This window comes from Rhinolophus ferrumequinum, chromosome 7 (assembly GCF_004115265.2).
Source record: "Rhinolophus ferrumequinum isolate MPI-CBG mRhiFer1 chromosome 7, mRhiFer1_v1.p, whole genome shotgun sequence".
NCBI lineage: Eukaryota > Metazoa > Chordata > Mammalia > Chiroptera > Rhinolophidae > Rhinolophus > Rhinolophus ferrumequinum.
In genome coordinates, this window is record NC_046290.1 from 54384585 (window position 1) to 54412420 (window position 27836).

Consider the following 27836-nt stretch of genomic DNA (forward strand, 5'->3'; position numbering starts at 1 on the left):
GCTAACAAGAGTAGAATTTAAAATAGGATGCAGATGGTCTAAAACAACAGAAAAAAAAAAAACCCAAACAAACAAAAGAGTCCATATGGCAGAAATTAGAAAATAAAGAAAACATGAAGAAAGCATTATAGAAAACTAGGAATCATTTAAAAAGTGAAGGAAGTAAGACCAAATATTTACATTATAATTTAAGTGGGAGATTAGACCATAAAACAAAATCCAAATCATATACTTAAGGAAACACAAAGGATTATGTATTAAAGCAGTTACAAAAGTATATATAATACATTCAAGCTATAAGAAGGCATTGGTTACAATAACATCATCAGAAATTAATTAAAAAAAAAAGGCACAAAATAGGATAAAGACATTCTTTCTATATTGTTAAATTATATATTTTATGCAAAAGATTTAATTGGTATAAAGCACTCAAATTTTAGTGAACTTTATAAGGCAAAACATACTGTAAATGTAAGGAGGAATTAAAAGAAAAAAATTGAAGATTTGAAAATATGTAGTATTTGGGGAAAGAATAAAGTATAAATAATGATGAATGTGCTCTGAATTAAAAAATAAGATTTGTTTAAATATGTTCAAACATATGCCTTATAAAAGACAAACTTTTTTTTACCAGTGTCCATTAATTAGCATGCCAATAAATACCTGAAAAGAGACGCTTTATAGGTCAGATTCCCTATGAAAACTGCTTTAGTTACTATTAGAAATTTGCAGAAATAGATTAATGTTAAAAATCTAATCATTTAGAAATTTTAATATAACAGTATTAATTGGTTCAGAGTAGACACGATACAGAATATTTAGAAATCAACAACCATAAGGAAGCTATATAGAATCTGGCCAAGAGAGTACTCAGAGAAAAATTCATGGATTAATAAATGCATATGATTAAATGGATAAATAGAAGATAGCAGCACTGACCATAAAATAATCAAATGAGAACTATCAATAGGTATGTATGCTTTTCTAGGAAAATATAATCAAAATTAATTGAACGAAGATAATAGATGAAAGCAATTTTTAACATCAAAAAATTACCCTTATGAAAGCTCCTGACCACTTCTGGAAACCAGATTTGTTCTAATATTCCCATGAGTCATATCGTCTTTCTAACAAGAGGATGGGAGAAATGTCTATGTTAGTGCAGTAGACTGTGTCCATCCACGATTAGTTCTTGCCAGTACTGAGCCTAATAGAAATGTGTCCCCAATAATGCACAATATCCCATCGTAAGAGAAACGTTTTACTTTAAAAGTTCCGCCGACCCTAAGAAGTGTGAACCAGTAAGGCCCTTAAACTTAGACGAATTTGTCAAGTTGCTTTCCTCCACGATGACAAAAGAAATGAGTCAAAATGGACCATTAGTGTAGTGTTGGGAACTCAGCCTTAATCTGCCTTTCACTGCTTTCATGCTTCAGTTCTTCTGTCCCTTACTCCTTCTACCTGGATCACTTCCCAAATAATTTCACTGAAGCCTTTGTCATAGACCCTGCTTGCTGGAGGGCCTGAGCTAAAACATGAGAGAAAAATAGTGATGTCCTAAAAGGAAATATGAAATTAGGTTCCTTAGTGTCTAGCTTTTTATATGGATGCTAGAATTTACTGAAGAGTAAAAATGTAAGAACCTCAGAACATACCATGTAGAATTGTACCTACTTTGGGGAGGATGGAATGGGTCATAGGATGGAAAGAATATTTTTCACTTCCATCGGTTTTTTGCTTTCATTGGTTCCTATGAAGCAACGTGACTAATTTGAAAGTCCCTATGCATGCTCATAAATAAACTTTACTTGTGAGAAAACACTTCCCTCCAATTTTTAAGAATAAATCATGTCTTATATTGTCAGTGCATGAGTTTAACTGGTCTTCAAATATATACACCAAGGGTGGCAAAAAAATGTATATGTATGACTTGTATTCATCTTTTGTTATCGGTATATATTAAGTATTACAATTTTAATACAGTTTTCCTTTCTTAAAATGTGTATACATTTTTTTGGCACCCTATGTATATGGTGCCTTTGGTTTAGAATAAAAGATTTCAAAAACAAATTTCAAGAAAGTCAGAGATATAATGACAGAATCTTTGCATGAAAAAGCCCTCTGGCATTCTTTCAAAAAATTTAAAATATCGCTTACCAAGAGAAAATCTGTGTTAACACCCTCTGTGCTTTCAAGAGAAATTAACACTTCAGCAGATGTCAATGATGCTTTTTTTCCCCCTTTAAGTAACAGCCTTGCTCAAATTCATGTTTTAGAGCAAATTTTCTAAATGCATATTTATGGACTCTAATGACCTATTGTAGGAAATGTCTAAATTACCCAGTTTGGGGGAAAAAATAAAAAGCAAAGGGATGAAAAAGATGAATGCTTGTGGTTGACACTACCGTTCATTGTGGGTTTTTTTTTTCACTCCTCAGATTAGCATTTTCTTTACAGCATGCCATAAATACATATTTCTATTGTACAATGCGTGTGCTGCTGCACCGTGATGAAAAAAGTTTTTCCTGTTGACTGCTTATTGTCCATCTTACCAGCAGTGCTAGAAATGTACAGGGATGCAGACCTGTGACACATTATCGGTCCTGAGGAGAGTAACCTGCTCAGAACTGAGGGTGTCTACTGCTCTGAGATTGGTCTGATCTATGCAACCGTAAGGTCAATCATAAGAGAGAAGGTCCAGATCCTGGGGGAGGGTAAATAAGGACAAAACTGGAGACAAATTTTGCCAGTCAGAAATATTCCTATGCTCTGACCTGGAATGATATCTTAGATAATTGCTTCATTCTTCCTTTCTTTGAATGTAAAGAGACATTGTAATTGTATAGCATACATTTTTCAAGTCTCCATTTTGGCTATGGGGAAAGTGTAAGAAATTGGATTAGATTTTCACTAAGCTTACCTGTTTTAGTTTTCCCTCTGTGAGTTATATAAACACTAACTAATTGTCTAGGGATTAGATGTATCTATTATTCATCACCAATGAGTCCAGAAATAACCTATTTTAGGATGCACATTCTGTTCTAATTTCCCTTTGTGTGGGGGGACAGCAAACCAATGGCATAAATTAAAACTCTTGTTCCACAAGGGATAACAATGTCCAAAAATATTTCTTTGATCACCAAAAATAATCAAACCCACAGCTGGTCAATTTCCATTATGGATTTCCCTCCGAATGCAAAAAGCTGCCAGAGGAGAAGGTGTTAAACATACCCTCGGATAAAGACGTCATTACATCCACAGGGCAGCACACGCACTGCCAGAGAACAATTTATGGAAAGGACCGGATGGCACTTTTAAATGCCCTACAATCTGCAATGTATGGGACTCCCTTTTCTTGCTGTTTTATATTTATAGGCCAAAAATATAAATAGCCTGGTTCTTTTCTGGTTAATCTGATTATTTTGGACAGCCAGATTAAATAATTCAGTTCTCAGCTGGAATATGATTGACCTGATGACCTGGTTTGGTGGTTTACAATTATCTAATTGAGATACATATTGCCAAATCTCCATTTCATGGCAGTATTACAACGTCTGGAACCACTGCTTTAAGTATCAGCCCACTGAGACCTAAGCTGGAACTTGATGCTAATGAGTTTCCTTACACAGGTGTTGTCTGTTCACAGCCTCCTTTACTGCCAAAAACCCAGTTACAGAAGTAGGTACAAGACAGTGGGACAGTTACAGAGTTAGAATTAGACGGCATTTTGAGGGGTTGTGCAAGGTCATACCTTCATGGTGAAGGAGGAGCAGGAATATCTCAGGCATTAGGGAAAACTTGTCATTTTCATTTTCTTCTTTGCTTCACTGGGGACTTGAGTTAAAGTAGCCAAACAGACTAAGGTGGCATCAGTCATTACTGAGGGCAAGCTCTCTGTAGGGTACACTCTGATTGGGTCTAACGTTTCTCAGTAATCCTATTAGAGTTTTCACTTGCAGAGTTCTGGGGAGACAGCTAGGCTGCCGAGAGCCCCACCTCCCTGGCATGTCTGGTGGGGAAGGTTGCCCACCAGAGTGGCCCTGTGCCCAGGATGAGGGGTGGCCAAAGTTGCCCCCGCTCAGCTGTGGAAGCAAGCCCAGTGAAAAACTCAAGCCGTTGTGGTCATGTAGATTTCATTTCTATTTTCAAAAATGTCCCTGAAACAAGCAGTGAGCAGTCCATAAGAGATCATCTGTATGTTTTCTCCTCTCCTTGTATGTGATCCATATTTATATAAGTAGTTTTCTCCCCATAGGCTTAATTTCAGGTAGAACACTCAACAAGGAAGTAAAGTTGTGACAGAATTGTTGTGAAAACTGACTATGACTCAGAGGAATCAAGTCACAAGATGAGCTTTGAGTCAAGAATTTTCCTTACTGCCACCCTCGGTACTAAAACCACCCAAGTACACACCACATAAAAAAGCATGTTTATAAAAATCGAATTTGTCACTCAAACGCCAAAGTGAATGTGCAGTCCTAAGTAATTTTAATCTTGTAACCAAGGTAAAATACCATCCAATATTTTTATCTAAAATACAGCGAGATATCCATACTTATGTATAAGAAGAAAAGCAGTAAGAAAAACAGTGAAACAATACAGAAAAATAAAATAATCTTAAATTGCTGCCAAACAAACTTGCATTACATATTAGGAAATTTCTCATTTTAACTAGAAAAATTTATTGAGGAAAAACTGGTCAGAAGATATTTTTGGTAAGCTTTTACCAATGTGTTTTTTAATTATTTAAAAATTTTCAGAACGACTTGTTTATTAGAAACAGAAGTGGGAGCTAAATGATTTTTAAGACCCCCTTGTAAATCTATACTTCTACGGTCTCTGGAGTGATAGTCTACGTGTCTTGTATAGCTGGGAGACTAAAATACAAAGGGCACGCCTGTGTCTCACTACTCGTCATTCACTCTTTAGTATTAAGAAAGTGCTTCCTGGAGCCATTCAAGTGAGTTTAGAAGAACATACTTATGTCCAGAGTGACCCCAAGAATCAGCAGTTATGGCTACACTAAGTGGTGTACGAGGGTTTATAGATCATGGATTTCACTATAATTACCCTTCCCTTTTCTCACCATCCTGCCTCTCTGTTCAGTTTTATCACAATTTCTCAAACCCATCATAGTTAGAATAGTTATTCTTGACAAGAGTTTGGGTTTCAAAATCTTGAAAGGATTCTTGATTCATTAAATAAGGCTAAGGAGAATGTTGTTTGGTGCAGGAAAGGAGGGGATTCTAAGCACCTGAAGGTGTCAGAGGCCACTGGTGTCTTTAACACACACGCTGTGAAAGACTCTGAGAGTAGGAATCGTCTGGGAAGTGCCACTCAAGTGAGGGGCTTTTGGAGAGATGAACCAAGTGGCTCCAGACATATTCATCTTTCTGATTGGAATAGCTATCTCTTCTGTCTGGTTCCCAAATAGGCCTTGTGCCTGCGGTCGGATTGCTGTCTCTCTCTGACAGGTCAATAACTCCCTAATTTTTTTTTGTTTCTTCTTCTTCTTCTTCTTCTTTTTTCCCCCCCACATATCTCTGTGTTTTCCGCAGACCTCTGGAATGTGGGTCAACATGACATCAATTACATAGATTACAAAACTCAGCAGCTTCCTGAACTTCATTTTTATCTGCGTCTTTCTCAATGATTGTGGTAAAAGACAATGAACATAAAAGTTCAAGAAAACAAGGGAAAATCTTGGCTTGAAATGTGCTGAAGACAGATATGCTGGGAAGTAATAATATACGATACAGAACAAGACACTATTATTTAATGTTCATTCTAGAATATACCAGAATGCTCCTCAAAATGCAGAAACTTATTTTCATTGGATTGTCATTTTATCAAAATCAGACTAAATGAGACTGTCAGAAGCTCTGCATCCTCCCAGTAATTGCATGTGCCATCTGTATTGTGATCTTCAGCAAAGATTGTTATTATTAAGCAGAAGGTTATGTGAAGTGCCTGGAGTATCCCCACAGTCTATGGATTTAAAAGATATGCTTTCCATTCTGGCTGCCAAATAAACAAGCGAATGAAAATTATATAAAAACACTGTCAAAGACAAGCAAAAGTTGTTACATTCACCTCCCTGAACTTTCATTGCACTTCATATTTTAAACACTGGTGTTCCGACATATTCCATTTGCTATTTTATTATCACACGGGCTCTTACAGGTGCAGTTCCTAAGGTTGAGTACCATTGTTCATATATGTTCTCAATGTGAACTGGGCCCAAGAACAGCCCTATAAGCTTACATTCTCTAGGGGATGGAGGTGAGGTGCTTGCTTCCAACACTTGAAGTGTGTTTAACAGTCCTATCCAAGTTGCTCCAAGGGCCATCTCCAGGCAAAAATGTGAAGCAAGTAAAATGTGCTTTTGGTTCTCTGAGCGTTCTCATTTTTATTCTTCCCCACTCATCAGCGTTCACTTCCCTCAGCTTCTTAATCCCGTCAAAACTTACTCTCAGAAAAAGAACTCTTTGAAATCTTTTTAAGTCTATGAAATTCTATGTGGCACTTCTCCCAGGGAGGTTTGTATGTATTTTAACTTCTAATGCTAATTATAGAATGAAATGCTCTGCCCCTTTTGAGGAATTCCATGCATCATTGGGCAAGTTAGGAAGAGATTGTGGAGGGAAACCAAGAAAGTCTTCTCAGCACTCTGGAGCATACCTGGAGTAGATACACACACACACACACAATGAAACGTTAATGTGTATCACCTCTCCAGAATCTGTTAGGATGCACAGTAACAATCATTTGTATGTTTCTCACTAAATTCTATACTTCTGGTGAGTAAGACTCAAGAGAAAGGTCAAGTTATTCCATTAAGGTCACACAACTATTCAATATCAGATCCAAGATAAAAAGCTTGGCCCAAAACACCCAGTTTCTTTTCTCTGTGCATCCTAAGTATTTTTGTTGATTTGAGTTTGTACTGAAAGTGTTAATGGGCATTTTCTGGGCTCAAATCCACAGCAAAATATTGGAGAAGCCAAGTGAGAAAAATTAAATGTAAAATTCTCTCAGAAATCCCAGAGGGAAGCCAGGAAGCCAGACCAATTTTAATGTCTGACGTCTTCATTCATTTTTTTTTTCCCCATTTCTAAAGAGACACTTCATTTATCGTGTTTGTGTCATCTCTTCGTTTGGTTAATGGATGGTGTTACTCTTTGATTACTGACTGATCTCTCAAAACTTCTGTGCTGTGAGGCATGAAACATTTCACATCACAAAACATGGTGTTCTTACTGTGGAGTAGCTAAATATTTATTTCCCTGGAAATGTTCAGCGGGGTCTGAATGCTTCATTTTCACATTGGAAGCGTTTTTTCTTTTATCAATTTTATTATTGCTATCAACATTTTGTTGTAACATTCTTTTTGAAGATCATAGGCAAAATGAATACAGTGTCCTTTCATGAATTTTCTACTCCCTACAGAAATGAGTGTCCTAACAATAGATGGACTTGTAAGTACTAAGCACAGGAAAGAAGGCCCTGCTATTGATACTTCTCAATGTTTGACATTCCTTCCATATTACTGCTCTTTAACTACCTATGTGCATAACAACAAGGAAAGGCCGTAAATATCATTTTATACCTCAATGATTGCTGTGTTAAGCAAAGAATATTTTAAAACGATAGTTGACTTCCATTAGCAAGGCAAGTCACACAGTTTGAACATCATCTGTTTTCACTGATGTAGTAAGTATTAGTGACCTCCTATTACATATGCCAGGGCACTTGGGCTGGGAAACAATGGTGAGCAGACAATACCTCTCTGCTATCTTCCAGACTAGTTGTGGAGAGAGGTATTAGTCAAATGAGCATGCAAAAGAATGTATGATTACAAATGGAGATATGTGTTCTAAAAGAAAGAAAAGAAGAAAGGAAGGAGGGAAGGAAGGAAGGAAAGAAGGAAGGAAAGAAGGAAAGAAGAAAGAAAAGAAGAGAGGGAAAGAGGGAGGGAGGGAAAGAAGGAAGGAAGTAAAGAAGGAAGGAAGGAAGGAAGGAAAGACTATCTATGAGAGCTTATAAATAAGGGACCTAGGATGAGAATTTGAGAAAGTAAGGGCAAGCTTCCAGAGTAAGTGACTTCAGATCTTAATATGAAGGATGATTAGTGCAAATAGGAGGGAATGGGATAAAGAAGAGTTTTATAGACAGAGTGGCAAGGTCAAAGTCCTGGCATTTAGAAACAGAATGGAGAGTTTAGAAATTGAGAGAAGATAATTTGGCCTGAGCTTATAGACCGAGTGAGAGAGTGATGATTCATGAGACTAGAGAGACAAGCGAAGGCCAGACCAGGTGGACACTGAGGCACTATGAGAAGTTGGAGCTTGGTGAAGGAAAACTCAACCATCCATTTTGTTCTGTAATGTCCTAGTACTGTTAAGATTTGATGGGAGAGAAAAATTAGGAAATGCTCTATAATGTTATTAGGGCATTTACTTGTCTCTGCTCTCTCTCCTTTCCTCCCTTCTTCTCTTTCTCTATTTTATCAGAACTGGTTTATTCAAATAGAAAAAAGCTACTTGGAAAAGGTATTCACTGTGCTGCACTTAAAAAGATGTATAGAAAACTTTGACTTCCCAGAGTGTGAAGAGTGACAAATAATAACAGTGACCAAATACAGATTTGTAAGCTAGAAGCAAATTTCTTTCTCTAATGAATATAATGCTTTACAGAGAAGACATGACATACTTCCTTATTTACAAAGATATCCAAATATTCTGTGGAATGTTCTTCTAAGAAATGTGGATGTTTTGTAGAAGCATGGAATCAAAAATGCCTCTTTACCCAGACAGGAGTATCCCAAAACTTACCAGACAGATGTTTCTAATATTTCTCTTAGTGCTGCAAAGAGGCTCATATTTGATTGATTCATTCATTTATTAAACACATTTTTATGGATGTTAACTCTGTTTCAGGTACTTGTTCTAGAGATATAACAGATTATTAGAGATAGTTTCTGTTCTTATAAGGCTTATATTTTGGGTGGAGTAGATAATAGAGATAATCAAGGAAATATATAACATGTTAGATGGTGCAAGCAAAAGGGGATGAGATTTCTAGACTGTAATTGGGGGCTTCATATATATTTGTTTATAAATCATAAGCAATTTATAAATAAATTATAAGTAAAATTTATTTATAAAATCATCACCAGCAAGGTTTTCTCTCAATATACATATATATATATATATATATACATGTGCGTATATATGTGTGTGTGTGTATATATATATATATATATACATTCATATATGCACACACACATATATAAGACGTGATAAAAATATGGTGAATGTTTAAATTAAAAAAAAAAGTATTACAGTAAAAGATACATTGCCATTAATCCCCCTCAGAACATCCCTCCTTCGCTCGAAACACACTTATGCCATTGTTCTTGCCACTTTCTAAAGCAGTTCTGGAAATCCTCTTTTGTGAGTGTCATAGTTGCACTGTCCTGGCTGCCTCCATGTCCTGAATCTATTCAAAATATTTTCCTTTCATTGTCCTTTTGACTTTGGAGAAGAGCCAGAAGTTGTACAGCGCCAGATCCAGAGAATGAGGTGGATGAGGACACATCATAATGTTTTTATTTGACAGAAATTGTGGTACCAGAAGTGATGGAGGAAGAAGTAAAGACACTCATGAAGGAGGACTTCCAGAATTGCTTCAGAAAGTGGCAAGAATGATGGGGTAAGTGTGTTTGATGTATGTGTGTGGGGGGGTGATTTTGAGGGAAATTAATTGCAATGTGTCTTTTACTGTAATACATTTTTAAAATTTAAACATTCACTGTATCTTTTGATCACACCTAGTACATACACACACGTAAATGTACTTATATATACTGAGAGAAAACCTCATTCATGCGATGGCACTTGAGCAGGTCAAAATGCTGACACCATAAATCAAAGAAAATCAAAGAAGCCTTTTTAAATTTTTCTCTCTCCACCCACTGGGGAAAGACACACAGAGTCGCCTTTATTATTATTTTTTTGACCTAATGTTGAAATTTTGTTTTTTTGGTATTTGATACTGGGAGTTACCAGTGCTACTTCACCTCCAACTGCCACCGCTTCTTCTGCCTTATTCTTAATTGCTTGTGGTTGATCTACTTCTGGCTCTGCCTGGAGTGTTTGCTCTTTGATGATTATGGATGCTATGAATAGCATGTTTGGGAACAGATCCACTTCATTTGCAACACAGTTTAATTATATAAGAACTTTTAAAACTAATGCTTCCTTGCTAATTTCTTCCTCAAACTTGGTTTCTCTCTTTTGTTTAGCAGATGTGTTTTCATTACACACCCATTTGGCAATTTTGAAACAAGTTCACAACAGAGTCCATTTTCTAAACAAATCTGCCTAAATATGCAAACTGTGAACTTGACATTCAACTTTACAGCTGTAGCAATGAAAGCTGAATAGTTTTTTTTTGTTTTTTTTTTTGTTTTTTTTTAAGAATTACCATCCTGAGATTGAAGATTAATTCATTTTCAGGGTAGTATCATGAAACACTATTACCTGTCTTGTATCCAGAAACAAAATATCATACTTGTAATAGCAGTGATTTCAAAGTATTTATGTAAGAATGTACTTCTTCAATTCAATAATGTGAAAATACATTGTCAAGTCTAAGTATATTTTAAAAATTGCTTTCATGTAAATACTTCAAAGTTGCAAGTCTGTCATTAGCTACAATATCTTAGAATTCTTTTTAAAATGATCGAATTATTCAAAGTACATATATGAGTTTGTATTACAAGCTATACCTGCTACGCTAATAGATGAATTCATTGATAAAAGCAACGTAAGTGAAATAATAACCTGAAGTTATTTCCATATAGAGTATCAGCATAAGGAAGCAAAACTACAAAAGATGAATGTGGCAAGTCACACACATAACTGGCTTTCAAGTCATCTGATTGGATGGTGTTTTAGTACTTGTTTTATACAAGGGTTAATATCACAGGATCCCAAATTCTCTTTGCTGACCCTTAAGATTCAGAAACACATGCAAAAAGACCCTGAATAGCCAAAGAAATCCTAAGAAAAAAGAACAACGCTGGAAGTATCACATTCCCTGACTTCAGCTTGCGCTACAGGGCAACAATAATCAAGACAGTATGGTATTGGCAGAAAAACAGACACACAGACCAATGGAATAGAAGTGAGAACCCAGAAATAAACCCACATAAATATGGACAGATGATTTCGACAAAGAACCCAAAAACATACAATGGAGAAAAAGATAGCCTCTTCAATAAGTGGTGCTGGGAGAATTGGAAAGCCACATGCAAAAGAGTGAAACTAGACTGCTATCTGTCACCATGTACCAAAATTAACTCAAAATGGATCAAAGACCTAAACATAAGACCTGAAACAGTAAACTGCATAGAAGAAAACATAGGCACTAAACTTATGGACCTTGGGTTCAAAGAGCATTTTATGAATTTGACTCCAAAGGCAAAGGAAGTAGAAACTAAAATAAATGAATGGGACTATATCAAACTAAAAAGCTTCACTACAGCAAAAGGAACCGTCAACAAAATAAAGAGGCAACAAATCTAATGGGAGAAGATTTTTGCAAACAAAGCCTCTGATAAGGGGCTAATATCCAAAATATAGAAGGAACTCATACAACTCAACAACAAAAAAACAAACAATCCTATTAAAAAATGGTCAGAGAACCTGAAGAGACATTTCTCCAAAGAGGACATACAAATGACAAATAGGCATATGACAAAATGCTCAACATCACTAATCATCAGAGAAATGCAAATAAAAACCACAATGAGATATCACCTCACACCAGTTAGAATGGCTATCATCAACACGACAAATACTAACAAGTGTTGGAGAGGTTGTAGAGAAAAAGTAACCCTCATACACTGTTGGTGGGAATGCAGATTGGTGCAGCCGTTATGGAAGGCAATGTGGAGGTTCCTCAAAAAATTACGAATAGAATTACCATACGACCCAGCAATCCCTCTCCTGGGTATCTACCCCAAAACTCTGAAAACATTTATCCATAAACACCTATGTGTTTCAATGTTCATTGCAGCTTTATTTACAGTGGCCAAGACATGGAAACAACCAAAGTGTCCTTCAATAGATGATTGGATAAAGAAGTTGTGGTATATATATACAATGGAATACTCTTCTGCCATAAGAAAGGACGAAATACTACCGTTTGTGACAACATGGATGGATCTTAGATTGTTATGCTGAGTGAAATACATCAGACAGAAAAAGTCAAGAACCGTATGATTTCACTGATATGTGGTATATAAAACTGAAAACAACAAAGGAACAAGACAAATGAAGAAACAAAAACTCATAGACACAGACAATAGTTTAGTGGTTACCAGAGGGTAAGGGAGGAGGGTGGTGGAAGATGAGGGTAAGTGGGATCCAATATATGGTGATGGAAAGAGAACTGACTCTGTGTGGTGAACACACAGTGAAATATAGATGATATATTACAGAATTGTACAAATATACAGAATTATATATTACAGAAATCTATGTAAATTTAGTAACAATTGTCACCCCAATAAACTTAAAAAAAAGAAACACATGCAAATAAATAGTCCACTTTCAAACTTGCCTAGCTTCTAATAATGTTTTCTATATTAAGCAATATATTAAGCACGATCAATCAGGTTGTACATCTCACTGTGGCAGTGATGTTTATTTATCACACAAAATGCAACTCTTTTCTTTCTAAAGGAGTGTATGGAAGTTTTGAATTTTTATTTATTTATTTTTGGACCAGCATAGAACTAGTCAAGGGGCAAATCAAGAACTTGCACAAAATTATTGATGTGATTTAAAAACTTATTTTCTTTTGTGGAATTCTGAATAGCACAAAATAGAAAGTTTGATTCAAAGACAATTGTTAAACATGTGATTCTTTTAGACTCTTGACTAAAATTAAATTCACTCAAGGATTTATGCAAGATAAATTATGAAAGATAGTTCACACAAAGCTAATTCACACATACAAAATATTCCCCATCCTCTTATAACCTATGTCAGAGTGAAAGGTAAGGTCACATTGCATATATTACTGTTACTCAAAGATTAAGGATATGGGAGGGAGATATTTAATTCAGTTCCTGAGTTATATTTAAAATTAAGTAGATGTTTGACTAGTGGAACATCACTTTCCCTCCTTATTCATAGAGCCCATAATAATGTTATAAATTATCCTTAAACATCTGTTGAATAGCAATTAATAATTAATTACTAGGTTTTCCAAATTTTGAATGGTTAACTATGGGACATAGTAAATACTAACTTAGCCCTTGGACATGTTTTCTTTTCATATTAAGTTCTGTTAAGGTTTAATTCTAGCCAAGCTGAAATGAATCATGTACTTCGGTATGATACCATGTTTGAAAAAAATGTTCCAAAATAACACCTAACACACACACCTAATTAAGTGAAATGTGATTGAGAAAATCTAAAACAATAACAGCTCTTGTTGTTATAGACACTCTTGCAGGTTAACCTTTATCAGTTTGGTTATGTATCTTTATGTTCCTTTAGGTGGATAATAACATGACCCTACCAAATTCTGCTCTGCATGTATGCGTTATATCTTAACGAACATTCATTAGCAAACAGGCACTTAAGTTCATGCAATCTCTTCTTCAAACTCTCTGTCCTTTTAGGAGCTCGAATCATCAATTTGTATAAATTATCACTCATGACAGACATATAACATGAATGAGAAATAAACCATTGTTTTATGCCACTGAGATATTGGGGACACTAGTTACCACAGCATCACTGTATTTCTGACTATACCTCTTATTAGCTTTGTGGACTTATTTGGCCACTCTTCATTTTCCTTTTCAACAAAATACAGATACTTATAATAATGAAGCTATAATAACTATAATTCAGAGGTTCTTGTGAAGGCTAATTGAGACAATGTGTGTTTAAAGTACTTATTAATAGGTTGGTGCAAAAGTAATTGTGGTTTTTGCAATTATTTTTAACCATTTAAACCACAATTACTTTTGCACCAACCTAATATAAGGCAATACATCATGCAAATCTTTTTTATTGTAATAGTTTAATTGATGTCTTCAAAAATACTATGATTCCTTTCTGGGGTCAACACTGCTAATCATAGCCCTTCCACTTATTATTGCAGCTTGGATTTTGTTTTTATATTCGCTTTCTTGCAATTTTGTTTCCAATCCAATCCAAACATCTCCTTACACTTCTTACACTTTTATATACACGTTTTTCTTACACTTTATGTTTCTTACACAAAATTTTACTAGAAGAGCCTCATGGAATTAGCAAATTGGAGATATATGCAGTGGAATCTCCATGTTCTAGACCTGTAGTTCTCAAAGTTTTTGTTCATAAAATCCCTTAGCATTCTCAAAATTCAATGAGGATCCGTAAGAGCTTTTGTTTATATGGGTGATATCCATAAGTTTTATCAATTTAAAAATGAAAACAGGAATTTCAAATTATTTATTAAAAATGATATTGCCATTAACTACTTTAAAATAATATTTTTATAAAATATCTACATTTTTTAAAACAAAAATTAATGAGAAGAGTGGCATTATTTGAAATTTGTGCAAATCTCTAATGTCTGACAATTAGAAGATAGGTGGATGCTCATGCCTGTTGCGCATTCCTGTTGCCATATGGTGCTTTGGTTGAATTATATAAAAGAAATCTGGCTTAACACAGATATGTAGTTGAAAAAAGGAAGTAGCTTTTCCAGATAATTGTGGATATTCTTCTTTGATGCTATACCAACATTTGACATGTGGTAGTTTCTTAAAAATCAGTTGCAGTGTAGAATTTGAAGACATTTCAATAAATATTTATTATACTCTGTTATAGAAAAATCCATAGGTCTATCTTGCACTTTAAGTGGATCTGTTACACATGTATGATTGATTTTGTAACATCATATTTTGGTCACTTGTAAAATATTAGTACATTGAGTTAAGTAGATTTTTCAAATGCTGATGTATTTCTCTTTAGAATGTTAAAAAAATCACATTCATTAACATACCCACCAATCTCATCAGAAATATAATATCTTTAAGTTTGGGGACACTCTCAAGTTCACAGTTTTCGAATCTAATTTTCATTTAGAAATCATATTTTATCACTTGCAACAAATATTGGGAGTTGTTTTCCTATAACTACAGGTTCACTTTGTTCACTTTTGAAAAAGTGAATGCCAAAGCTGAAGTCTGTATAACCATACTTTGTTTTCAGCCATTCTTCCAAATAAATAAAAATGGAGTTCCTCAAAAAAAAAGTTGGATAAATGCTTTCCTGGAGACCACGATCATACTTACCTGTGCAGTAGAAATGCCTTAAGTGTACTTCATATTCAGATGCACAGAATATTAAAAAGGTGCGCATTCAAGGATAGAATCTTAGTAAATAAAATTCATTTTATTCATGAAGGATCTCAAGTAAAACTGACTTTGTTTTTAAACTGGGAGTACACACTTATGAAGAATACAGTAACTAGTAGTACAGTTTGGTGTTACTGCCTTGATTTGCGCCAAGACATCAGGTTTATCTACAACTGCCTTTTCGACATCAGCACAAATGTCAATACAATTAAAGGAAAAAAACAAATAGCATTGTAGTACTGCAATAAAAATAGCTTTTACCTCTCAGATACTCTGAAATGGTCTCGGGGACTGAGGGCTCCATAGAACATACTTTGAGAACTACTGTTCCAAATCAATTGTTCTTACCTTTCCTTTTGTTTTTAGAGTAAAAACAAATAGGATTGTAACACTGACAAATTGATAAAAATAACTACAATGATAATAAAAACTGCCATCTATTTGGAATATATAACTAGGCACGTATATGCTAAGTATCTTAAACACATTATGTAAGATATAACCTGTCCTGAAAAACAATGAAACATGTTATTATATCTATTTTGTTAATAAGAAAATTAATGAATCTGAACAGATTGAGTAGTTTTCCAGGATCACCTAACATGTAATTTCCCGAGTTGAGACTAGAACCCTGGTATTTCTGACATAAAACCTTAACTTCTCCTAACCATGAGGTTAATTCATTTGTCATAAAAATACATATTTTAATATAAATTTATGGTGATTCAGAAACCCTGAAAATCAGTTTATATAAATAATTATTGTTCTGGACTCTACATCACTTATAAATATTCCAAGGAAGACTTCTTTGGATGATTTCCATGGAACATCATTTGTAATTTTTCCTAAAGAAAAGTTCAATATTTATCTTATGCATTGATTCCTATTTCTATGTCACTTTCCACTCTTTGAAAATGTAGTCTCCCATCCAATGGAGGTTTACTTTTAAACCTCTCTACAATTTTTGTACAGAACATTGACAATGTCCGTTTTAAAGTCTAGATACATTTTTCCATATATTTCCATGTATTTCCATGTAATACATGTATTTCCATATAATAGAGCATTTCCATGGCTCTATTTTATACACATGCTCACTTGAGACCCTCATATCACTCTAGATTAATCAGACATAACTTCCTTTTCCAGAAGTGTGTTTTCTTTCAGATGCTAAGCCTATGGGAACAGGAACTTGTTTCATCCCTACATTGTCTCCTGCGTGACATCATTGGAGCTACTCCTGATAAGCAAGACATGTCTTTTTTGGGGAGGCGGGGGACTGCCAGGGACTGATAACCTAACAAAGTCTATTTATTTCCTGTTAAGTTGATTCTTCCCTCTCAGATAACAAGGTCTTGGAATCTGTGGGAACTCTGCTCCAAGAGTGGTAACCAGGAGTCTAGTGAATCACTGACACCTAGGCTGAGGGAGTTTGGCTGGTCACTACACATAGCATATGCCAGTTGTGTGAAGCAAGCATTTTTCTTGTGGGCAGGACATGGCACCTGGCTTTGCATGGCTACCATTCACACTCACTCCTGGACTTGAACTTATAAAAGAGGAGTATATGTTGCTACTGAAAACACACGTACTCATACTTTCATTCCACAAATAGTTTGCAAACACTTATCGCAGGCACAGTGTTAGGAACTAGGAAGTAACAGTAAACAGGACAGTAGGTTCCTGCCCTCAGAAAGCTTGCTGTTTATGAAAGAAGTCAAATAGTAAATATATAATTATACATGTGGTTGTTGTCTACAAGCAAATATTTTAATGGGGTATTTTTCACCCTTGCTTGATTATAGGAAAAAATTATCTAAGCAAAGAGGAAAATCTTTCTTCTGGGTCAAGACCTGTTCAAACGACTGTGTGGTCTATCTCAGGACTCTGCTGTAAACGACCAAGTTGCAGCCACACAAAACCTCTTTCTGAACATAGCATGCTTTCCTTGGCTTGGAATGACTTTATCTCCTTTCTCTTCCAGGAAAACCGCTCATTCTTCCAGTTCCACTTCAACTGTTACCTTCTCTGTTGAGACTTCTTCAACTTTCTAGGCAGAGCAAATCAATCCCTTCATTGTGTTCCCCTGAGAGTTAAGGAAGCCAGAAAACACAGCTTCCCTTCCAGGGAGTCAGAATTCAGAATGCTAGAGTTTGAAAGCCAGCTCTGCTATGTCTTGCTGTGTGATATTGGATGCGTTACATAAACTCTCCAAGCTTCAATTTATTCAATTAAATTATAGAATAGGTTGACTCTGCACATTTGTGAAATAACCTGGCACATAGTAAGTGCTCAGTTTATTAGCTAATGATATATTAGTGATTGCATTTATTCTTTGATAGTGTACTGACTTGTTATATATCAGTTTTCTTCATGAATCTGTTAATGAACATTTAAAAACCTAAGTTAGAGCATTTCTCACCTCCACTCAAACTCCTATAATGGCTTCCCTCTGACTCAGAATAAAAGTGCAATCACTGATTTTATTTACAATAACTTATAATGAGGCTCTAGGAAATCTGTCCCCCTTACCTCTGTCTTCGCCTCCTAGTATTCTTTCTCTCCCTCATTATACTCCAGCCACATGGGCTTCCATGTTGTTTCTCTGTCAGCTGTTTCCTTTCTTCTTTCTTTGAACCTTCGCACTGGCTCTCTTTCCCTGGAATGATCTTCCCTTAGACGGATTCCTTCTTTATCTCCTATACCAGCTTTTCAGTGAAGAATTGTCCACCCGTCACCTATAATTGCTCCACGTCTCCTGACATCACTCCCATTTTCTTGCTTTATTTTTCTTTGTAGCACTTATTATTGTGGTGCATCTTGTTTGTTGTGTATCCTCGCTACCAGAATATACATTATGAGGTAGAAATTTGTATCTTTTTAATTCACCACCAAAATCTTGAGCACCAAAAACAGTACCTGGTGTCTAGTAAGTGTTCGATAATTATTGTTCATAGAAAAGAGAAATGGTTTCCTTCCCCAGCTCAGAGTCCCTCCATAGTTCCATTTACAGAAGACAGTCAGTAAATACTAATTTAGCTTAAGCAAATACCTTGCAGTAGGTGTTGAATTAACAATTTACCTAATCCGTTTTTATCTTCAAAAGTGACTATGAAAGATGATTTCCTGTGTGAACACGTCTTTCTACTCCCTGGAACTATGAATTTTTACTGCTCATATCAGAATCATTTTCAGAAACTCCTTACCGAGGCATTTATTATTTAATGCTCTCCCTATCCCCCATAGCACTCTACAGCTAGAAAGTGTGGAAAATGTTATTTATTGGACATCCAGGTATGTTTATTTATTTGTTTGTTTGTTTGTTTTCACATCTGGAAGCTTGAAGGAAGGTAGAATTTATCTTTGCCATTGTGAAATTTTTATTTGGGCTTCAGACCAATTGGCACTCAAAGAAACAGTGTTATATTTGCAAGGGTTTAAAATAAATAATTAATGCTAGGGCATTATCAGATTGCAGCCAGCGTTGATAGGAGTTGGCTTCCCCATCACTCCACTGCTATTACTATACTATTCAAGAATTAAATCTATAGGCAGGTTGCTGTTTCATTCTTTCTCATTTGCTCAATAATCTTATAAGGAAATTATGTAATACTATTTAAAAGGACATTCACTTGTATTATTTCAAAATATATCTTTCAGTCTTAAAATATCAATTTTTATCTTAGTTATGTTACTGAAATAATTTTTCTCAGAAAGGATGTGCATATGTACTGTACAGAACTCCTAAAATACAAATACATTGCTAGAAAACAGGAATGCATACATATGTAATATAAGTCTTCTTTGATAGCAAGGAAAGCAAATAGGTAAAATGTTAGTGATGCTTAGACGACAGTTACTCCAAGAAATACATGTTATAGGCCTCTAATAATTAATTATTAACGTGGCCATAGACTCATGGTAACTTGCGGAGAAACCAGGTTTTCTATTATGTTTTGCTATCAGTATAAATTTTTATTTGATCACTGAAAAAGGAAAGAAATTTTTTTTTTTTACTGATTCAATAGATAACATCAAATGAAAAATAAGTTACTAAATATAAGATGTAACTATGTGGGTTGGAATTTGCAAAATTTAAATGAGTTTAATCTCAAAGGAAAAAGCAAGAAGTATAGGAATGAACTTCCATTTGGTTTGGGAATTTGCAGATGAGAGTGTTCTGTACCCACTCACAGGTCTCTCTTATTTGGTGCTCTTTACTTTTTACTGACCCTTTGGTGGCAGAAATGGCTCACGACTTTCTGAGAAGCAGGCTCTTCAGCCAAGGTCTGTCTGCTCGGCCTGAAATTGAATCTTGAGTGTGATGTATGAAAGTTGAATTTCTCATCAGAGCTGAGGTTAGGTCTGTGGGCTCAGAACTAGTTTAGCATGTCAAGAAGAGCATATTATATATAATATATATATATATATATATATATATATATATATATATATATAAATATATAATCTTGTATATGGCAGTTTTAGTTTTGTTTATCTGGTTTGTTCTATATTGTTATTAGTGTTACCTAATTACACTTGAGCAATTATACAAAAGATTTTGTTTCATATTAAAAATCAGAGATTAACAATTATGAACCTTTTGTGTATATTTGATTTTCCCATTATGCTTTATCAACTGGAGACAAGAAAATATACTCCAGGGAAAATGGCCATCAAACATAATAGCTGTGAGACTATGTACAAATTACTGTCTGGGTCTCAGTTTCCTCATTTCTAAAGTGGGAAATGTCAAAGTGGTTGTGAAGATTAAATGATTTCATAAATGTAAAACACTTAGAATTATGCCTGGCTTATAGTGTGTGTTCAATAGGCATTAGCCATTGTATTGTTGGGTGGTTGTCAATTTCTGCCTGCTCAGCTTGCTCTACAATTCAGTGTGACTGGTAATGACATTGAGATGCGTAAAGCACTGCAAGTGAAAAATTGTTGCAGCTAAAATAATATTTCTGCTAGTCTACCTAAATCCAGTTCTCTAGCTTTATTTCCGGTGACTACTGTCATCTTTTAGTGAGCGTATCGAGGATCTGGAGCACATTTCATAATTCAATGGAAGAGCTTCAGATGTTTCCTATAGATAAGTGGTTCTCAAACTTCAGGATTCATCACAATTATCTGGAATACTTGTTAAAGTGCTGATCATTGAGCCCTACCCCCAAAGGTTCTGTTTCATTTCTCTAGGGTAATGTCCAAGAATTTGCCTTTCTACTGGTAACAAGTTCCCAGGTGATGCTGATACTGCTGGTACATGAATCACACTTTGAGAATCAAAATGAAATGGAACATTTGTTTAGATGACTAATTTCAGTCACATTTCCCCCTAATCTGTGTGTTTGTCTTTCCTTGTTTACATCTACAGCTCTTGGTTTTAGGTTTCAGATTGGAAACTGGTGAAGGCTAGGTCCTGGGAAGCATTGAAAGAGAAGCAATGGCAGATAGAAGACCATTAAGACAAAAGAAATATTGACAAAATGGCATTCTTTCCACTTTGAACATTGCATTTATAAAACGATATTAAATTTATTTTCCATTTTAGAGCTGTTTTGAAAATCTTACAGAGATTTCCTCTTATACCCATCTGTGGGTTACAAGGCTGCCGTTTCCAGCCCTGTGGAGCAGTACAAAATACTAGTAATAAGAATGATTCACTCTGAGTATTTCCTTCTAAAAATGTTAAAGAATGTTTTGCTTTATTAATCATTTTTCTCTTGTTTTCGTAGAATTTGAGAATCGCACATTGCCTAACATGTCAGATTTCGAATATAATGTGATGTAGCATGTATTAGACCCAGTATGTGAATGGCAATTCTATTTTTAATAGCTATTTTCTAAAGCTGCTTTGGCATATAAGAACATTATTAAGAGGAATGGCAACATCTCAGTTCTAACACTACTTTTTAAAAAAATTCAGCACTGGATGAGTATTTCTCAGGCTGAATACTGCAATCTCAAAGATGAGTCACAATGTTCTTATTATTTTGGAAAAGAAAAAAAACCCTCCAATTGCAGAAATTCAACAAACTTTGGGCCATTTGAAATAAACAGTTGATGGGTGACAGAAGGGTCTATTCAGCAATCATAGGCAGTATCTAGAGCCTGTCTCTTTTTACAAGTAATTTGCTATTTTGCAATCTTTCAAGAAGTGGCCATTAATATAAACTACAAACCAAGCCCTTTCAAGTCCAATGATGAATTTACTCATTTAGCATTACAGACCTCCCCAATAAGAGTATTTATAACTTCCAATACACCTGTAACTATATTTGACCTTGTATTGGAAACACTTCACCTTGTTGGGTATATGCATTTAAAAAACACTCATTTTAATTTGAAATACTAATTTATTATATTTAACCCAAACTTTAATTAGTAGTGACTCAGGAGATACTCTCTCAAATACCTCAATCAGGAGGCCATTTGTAAGACATCCAAAGACAAGTGACCACAGGCATGAGGCCTGGGAAGGGGTTTTGAAATAACAGCCAAAGAAAACTGTATCTTGTTAAATGGGCATGTTATTTAGAAACAAAGTTGCCCTTTTAAGAACTGTGCTTTGGGAATGTTTCCAACTTTGGGGTGATATTAAGCCAAATAAGAGTTAAAATGGAGTCCTTCAACCTTGTTCTCTAATGATTTTGGAAGTTGGGCATCAGTCTCTCTGCCAGAGGTGCCATTTTAGGACTGGGACACAGAAGCAGCTGAAGGGAAAGAAAAGCATTTTGCTAAGACAGGATGTGCCTATGTGCTTGCTCTCCACAGCTGCGTCCTCAAAGAGGATAAATGAGGGCATGTTTACTCATTAATCAACCAAGAGGGATCATTCACACAGAAAAAAACTCCAATCAAGTTGTTCAGATGTTTTGGTCCTTACGTGCAATCTCTACTTGCCTGGAAATGTGCCTGCAATTCTTAGAGTTGGCCCCGGACCTCTCTCTTGCTGGGAGTCCAGTCAGAATAGCAGAAGCCAGTTCCCCAAATCCTGTCTACAGCTACAGCTTCAGATCTTGACAAAGTCAACTATCTCTTGTAGAAAGAAGTGGCAACCAGATTTTAATTGACTGGAGAGATCGGGCTGGGAATGAAGAGGTGGAATATGTCATCTCTTTCAGAAGAGTCTTAATTACTTTTCTATTTTTCACATCACATGTAGCTTGCATGGCGACAGGAGATATGCTGAAGACTACACTTTTAACGCATGTCTATGAGACAGAGCAAATTTGCTTTCATCTGAGTTCCTTATGAGCTTGAGAGAAGAGCAATTTCCAATTTGGAGTGAGTTATACGAAGAAGCGGTGACACAGGATCTAGACAGTAATTCTTCACAGCAAGGCTTTATTATTTAAAGACAAACTCAGAGATACTTTGATTTGTTATGCTGTAAGAGGCCCTAGATTCAGTCTCTGATCTTACTCTTTGTTTTTTCTAAGAGTAAAGTAGGCTGAAGGGGGCAATAACTTGCAGACGTTACTCAGTAGTAGATCCAAGACTAGTTCCCAAGGGTTTGGGTTCTCAACTACAATGCTTCAGTTTGAAGTGAATTTCCAGATCATTCATACTCAAATGTAAGAACCAAAAACACACTGAAGCGAAAGATCAAGGACTTTTCCACAGAACATTTGATTGCTTTGCCTTTATTAGTATTAGTCAAGTCTTATAATTTGCAATTATAAGAGGAAAGAGAAAAATTAAGGCAAATGCATATCTGTCCTGTGGGTGTAATAGAGAAGTAACAATACTTCAGAAAGAATTTTAAAAGAAATTTAGAATACATTAATTATCCTCTGAATTTTATAACATGGTTAGGCAAGTTGTGGAGAAGATATGTTTGGTTGGGGACTGAGAAGAGACAAGACTTTATTATTAAAATCCTCTTACCTTTTTGCATGTATGTGCTTCCCTTCAGCTCCCTACACATGGTAAAGATGTTCTTATAACCCCTAAGCCTTATGGGCAAGTGCCTGAGGCAGGGTTGAGTCTCCATCCTTTGGACAAACTGGGTAAGCCTTCGCCCAGGCACGGGTATTTTGCTGAGATTGACTAAGACCCTTCCTGGGAGAAAGCAAGCCCCCCAAATTAAATTACAATGTGGCAACATGGCAACAAACTTTAAAAAGAGGCACTGTGTGCAGAACAGAAAAGAAGGGAGATTGTCTGCCTTTGCAGATTCTAATGTAGCAGGTTTTCCTGAATCGATTTTTGATGCAATGAAGAAGAGTTTTAATGTTTATAAATGTAGTTTGTTTTTGAAGTTCTTATGACATTTACCTTCTTGGCAACCCCAATTTTTATTTAAGAATACAGTCTTTATAATTTGAGAAATTACTGTATATTGAATGCAGGTTTACTAGTGCCTCAAAAGAAAGACAGTATAAACCACACAGCACACACAAATCAGTCTCAAGGCTATTCTCATCAATCGAGATCAATAGATCAATAGTGGGATGTAGGGGCTGATGGGTTGTCATTGGCAACTTAGGATCACCATTCCATTCTCCCTCTTCTTTAGACTCCTTCTCTCCTTTGCTGCCAGACATATTTGCTTTGCAAATATAGGCTGTTTGAAATTTTAGTATGGCAATGCTTGTGGTCAAGTTTGGGGTCAAGAAATAAGAATGTGACATAGTTTTGGCAGGAAGCATGAAAGTTCTGGGGTGGGCTAAGTGGAGCTGAAATGTAGTATCAGGAAGGCAGAGAAGTGAGCAGGTTGGGCCAGGGGAAATTACAGGTTGCCCTTCCATCTGAAAGTACAGCGTTTGTATGAAACCGATCATAAGCTGAAACGGCGAAAAGCAAAGAAGCAGTTACCATTCATTTATGTGGAAAAATTTTTGAGGTTCCAAGACCCAAAATTCTATACATGTACAATGTCTGTATTGTGTTCACCAGGATCGAAAGCTTAATTACATCCAGCTTTACGCTAAGTGTAACACCCTTCGGAGATCTCTTAGGATTTTCTGATACCATAGGACACATCTTGCTAAAAGATACACAGCATAAATCAAGTTAAAGCACAGATGCTCACACACACAGTTCAAAGCTATGGTGGGGTGATGCTGAGATGTTGAGTGTGGTTCTCAGGAAGGAGATTGGTGGGGCCACTCTCATTGCTCCAGGTATGTGCTACCTCTATAATGGCTCCATGCAAAACAAACACTGAATGTTACTTTTGCTGTTTGCCTTTTTTCATAGAAACAGAAATCCTCTTCAGATTTCTTTCGGTTAGCAAAAACAGGTACTAACATAGGCCTTTTGTAAAAGCAAGTAGTGTAATGTGAACTTTTGAAAAGCGTGTGTGTGTGTGGGAGGGTGGGGGCGGTGGGGGGAGAACTCATACTACTCAACTTAGCAAGTGGGTCATGCCAAACTGGATTTGGGGAGAAAATGACTGTCTTTATGAATTCTCTCTCTTTTTTTTTCCAAATGCATCTTCATGGTCAAAACTAGTAATAATAATTTCTGACTATCTTAAAAATTAAAATCGGTTTTTCTTTTGTTTAAAAATAAACACATGTCCATTGTAAAATGCTATTACACAATGTGATATATAGATGATGTATTACAGAATTGTACACCTGAAACATATGTAACTTTACTAACCATTTTCACCCCAATAATCTTTAATTAAAAAAAAACACACTATTACATTTTAAAGTCTTCCTTCCTGCTATGAATACATTTTCAGAGCCATGTCTAGGTGGGAACTGATGGAAGAGGACCCAGGGTTCAGGCTATCAGGGATCCACTGTCTATGGAGAATTTAAGAGCAATAATAAAACCTTTAGGACCTGCTTTTTAGTAACACCATTTGCCGACAGTTCTAAACAATGTCAGTAATAAAATATTTCTTCTCTCCAAAGAGGCCTACTTCTACTCTCTTGCTCTTTGTACACCATTATATTTTTGCTTTGACACAATTGGATCATTCTGCAAAATTTTTGCAATGTAAAATGAATCCTGGACATTTTATTTTATCACTAATCAATATTCTATATTTAAAATTTTATATTTGCCTATCATGTCATCATTTATTTAAACTATCTCCTGGTTTGAGTTAATTTAATTCAACTGTTTTTAATTTTTCTTTTTTATATTTAAATATTGTATTTTAAAAGTGAAACTATTGCACCAAACTGAATGGAAGCAATTTAAAGCTTTTAGTACTTAGAAAATTTTGCTGTACAGTTATACTATTGACAATCCCACTAGCAGTGAGAGAGAGCAGACATTTCCCAACAACTGTGCCAATATTGGAATTTGTCTTAGAACAATACAACACAAATATACAAACAAAAAACTTGGTCATTTTGATAGACTGGTTATTGTATCTTACTGTTATTGTAGTTTACATTACTTTGACTAGTAGTGGAGTTGATCATTTTGGTGTTTTTTATTTTATTTTCCCTTATTTTCCCTATATAAGGAGAAAAATTAGATGAGCTCTAGAGGCCTAGAAAGCTCCTATGTTCAGGGAAGAGTTGTATGCGATGAAACATCCTGAAAGGTGAACCCATAGAAGACACTTTTTCCTTCCGATGATTCATTTTCCCTATGCACAAGAGGAAAGTGGGAAAGTGTATTTATAGAACAGGAACCGTGCTGCTCAAACACAGGTACTTTTGAAAACGTGATATCTTCTATTGTGACACTCAGTCCACTCACCTAGGCTATTTATAGCACTCTTTTCTTTTTGTTTGCATTTTCTTCATAAGCCTTTGCTCACTCTTTTATTTTGAACATTTTACCTAATTTTATTTTAGAGTCTTCTTATGTAAGTGACATTTTTATAATAGAGGAAAGTAGTTTAATTTAAAATCCAGATAGACTGAACCAGCATCTGCTTTGAGGAGCTGAGGAAGAACACGGGAGCTGGTGATGGCATAATTTATATTTGTGGGAAAGTAAAATCTCTAGCTCTTTTCATTTACATAGGAAACTGAATTCTGTAGTAAAATTTCAAAGCCCATTCCTCTGGGTTGCTAAAAGTTGAGACTCAGAATAGAAGGGCTATTTGAGTAGTGATATTAAAATGACTTTGGAAAAGCAAAAGAAAAATAGAAGACTATTTGTGGTTAAAAAGCTAGATTAACTGTTCAATAAAGAGCGAGTTATTGAGTTTTTGCAAGCACAATGGTGAGGGATTCTTGGAAATCTGAGAGGCCTGGAGATATGCAGGGAGACTTGAGGATGAAAGAAGGACATAATAGGGTGACAGAGCACATTTCCAGGGTCCCAAAGCTACAGGGATGTCTACAACCCGTACCACTGCCTGTTAAGGATTTGGAGTTGTGGAAATACAGACAGCAAGGGGCAAGAGCAGCAGGTAAGATGCAAGTGAGACTTAGAGATCAGAAATGAAAAGACCTGGAGTCCAGCAATCACAACAGGAATATACCACCCCAGCGAACTGATATGTAAAATGTGAGATAATGCAATCAGTGTTTGTTTTAATCTCATAAGAAAATATGATCTCACCTGACATCTGGATTACATAAATTGACATTTTTATTCAACTTAACCTGGCAAACTTTGCTTTTTGATAGAAAGCCCAACCTATTTCTATTAATCATCATATCGGATGTATTTGGACTTATTACCATCACATTGTTTTATGTCGCTTCAATTCTTATTTGTTATTCCATCCCACCTTTCTATTCATATGTATTGGGTCTACGTTTTAAAAATCTAAACTGTGTTTTCTTGCTTCCTTCATTTAAAAGATGTATGTGCTGTATTTTAATTTTTTTACTAGTGATTTTACCTGAGAATTTAAAAAAATATGTTGAAACTTATTGTTTTTCTTTAATATTCAATGTGAAGTGTAAGACAGTAGTTAAAAGTATGTTAGATAAAACGTCAGATTTTATTTCTCATCACCTCTTCCCGACCACTTCTCCATTTGTCATTATTAACAATTACTTTGCAGTCTTGCTCTGTTTTGATTCCTATTAATCCCTTTGTGAGTTGGAGTACGGAAAGTAAATGTGGGTGAATATACTTTTTTGACCACTTGAATGACTGAAAATGTCTTACTATAGCTTTTTCACATGAACAAAATCAAGGACAAGTAAATCTAGGATTAAATTTTTTGTTGTTGTTGCTTTTCAAAACTCCATAAATATTGCTTAATTGTTTTCTGGCATTAGTGTTGGGAAGGAGGTATCTAAATACAATTTGAATTTTGTTCTTTTGAAGGTTATCTACTTTATATATTGTAGTTCAATGTCTCTTATCCCTCTATTTTGTGAAATGTAAGAGTCATAAGTAGGATAAATTACAATATTACGTCTTTTCATTATTTACATCTTACATTTACCAAATCCTTTTATAAAGATTCAGGTCTTTCTTCAGTTTTAACTTTTTTTTTTAAAAAAAAATTTCACTTATT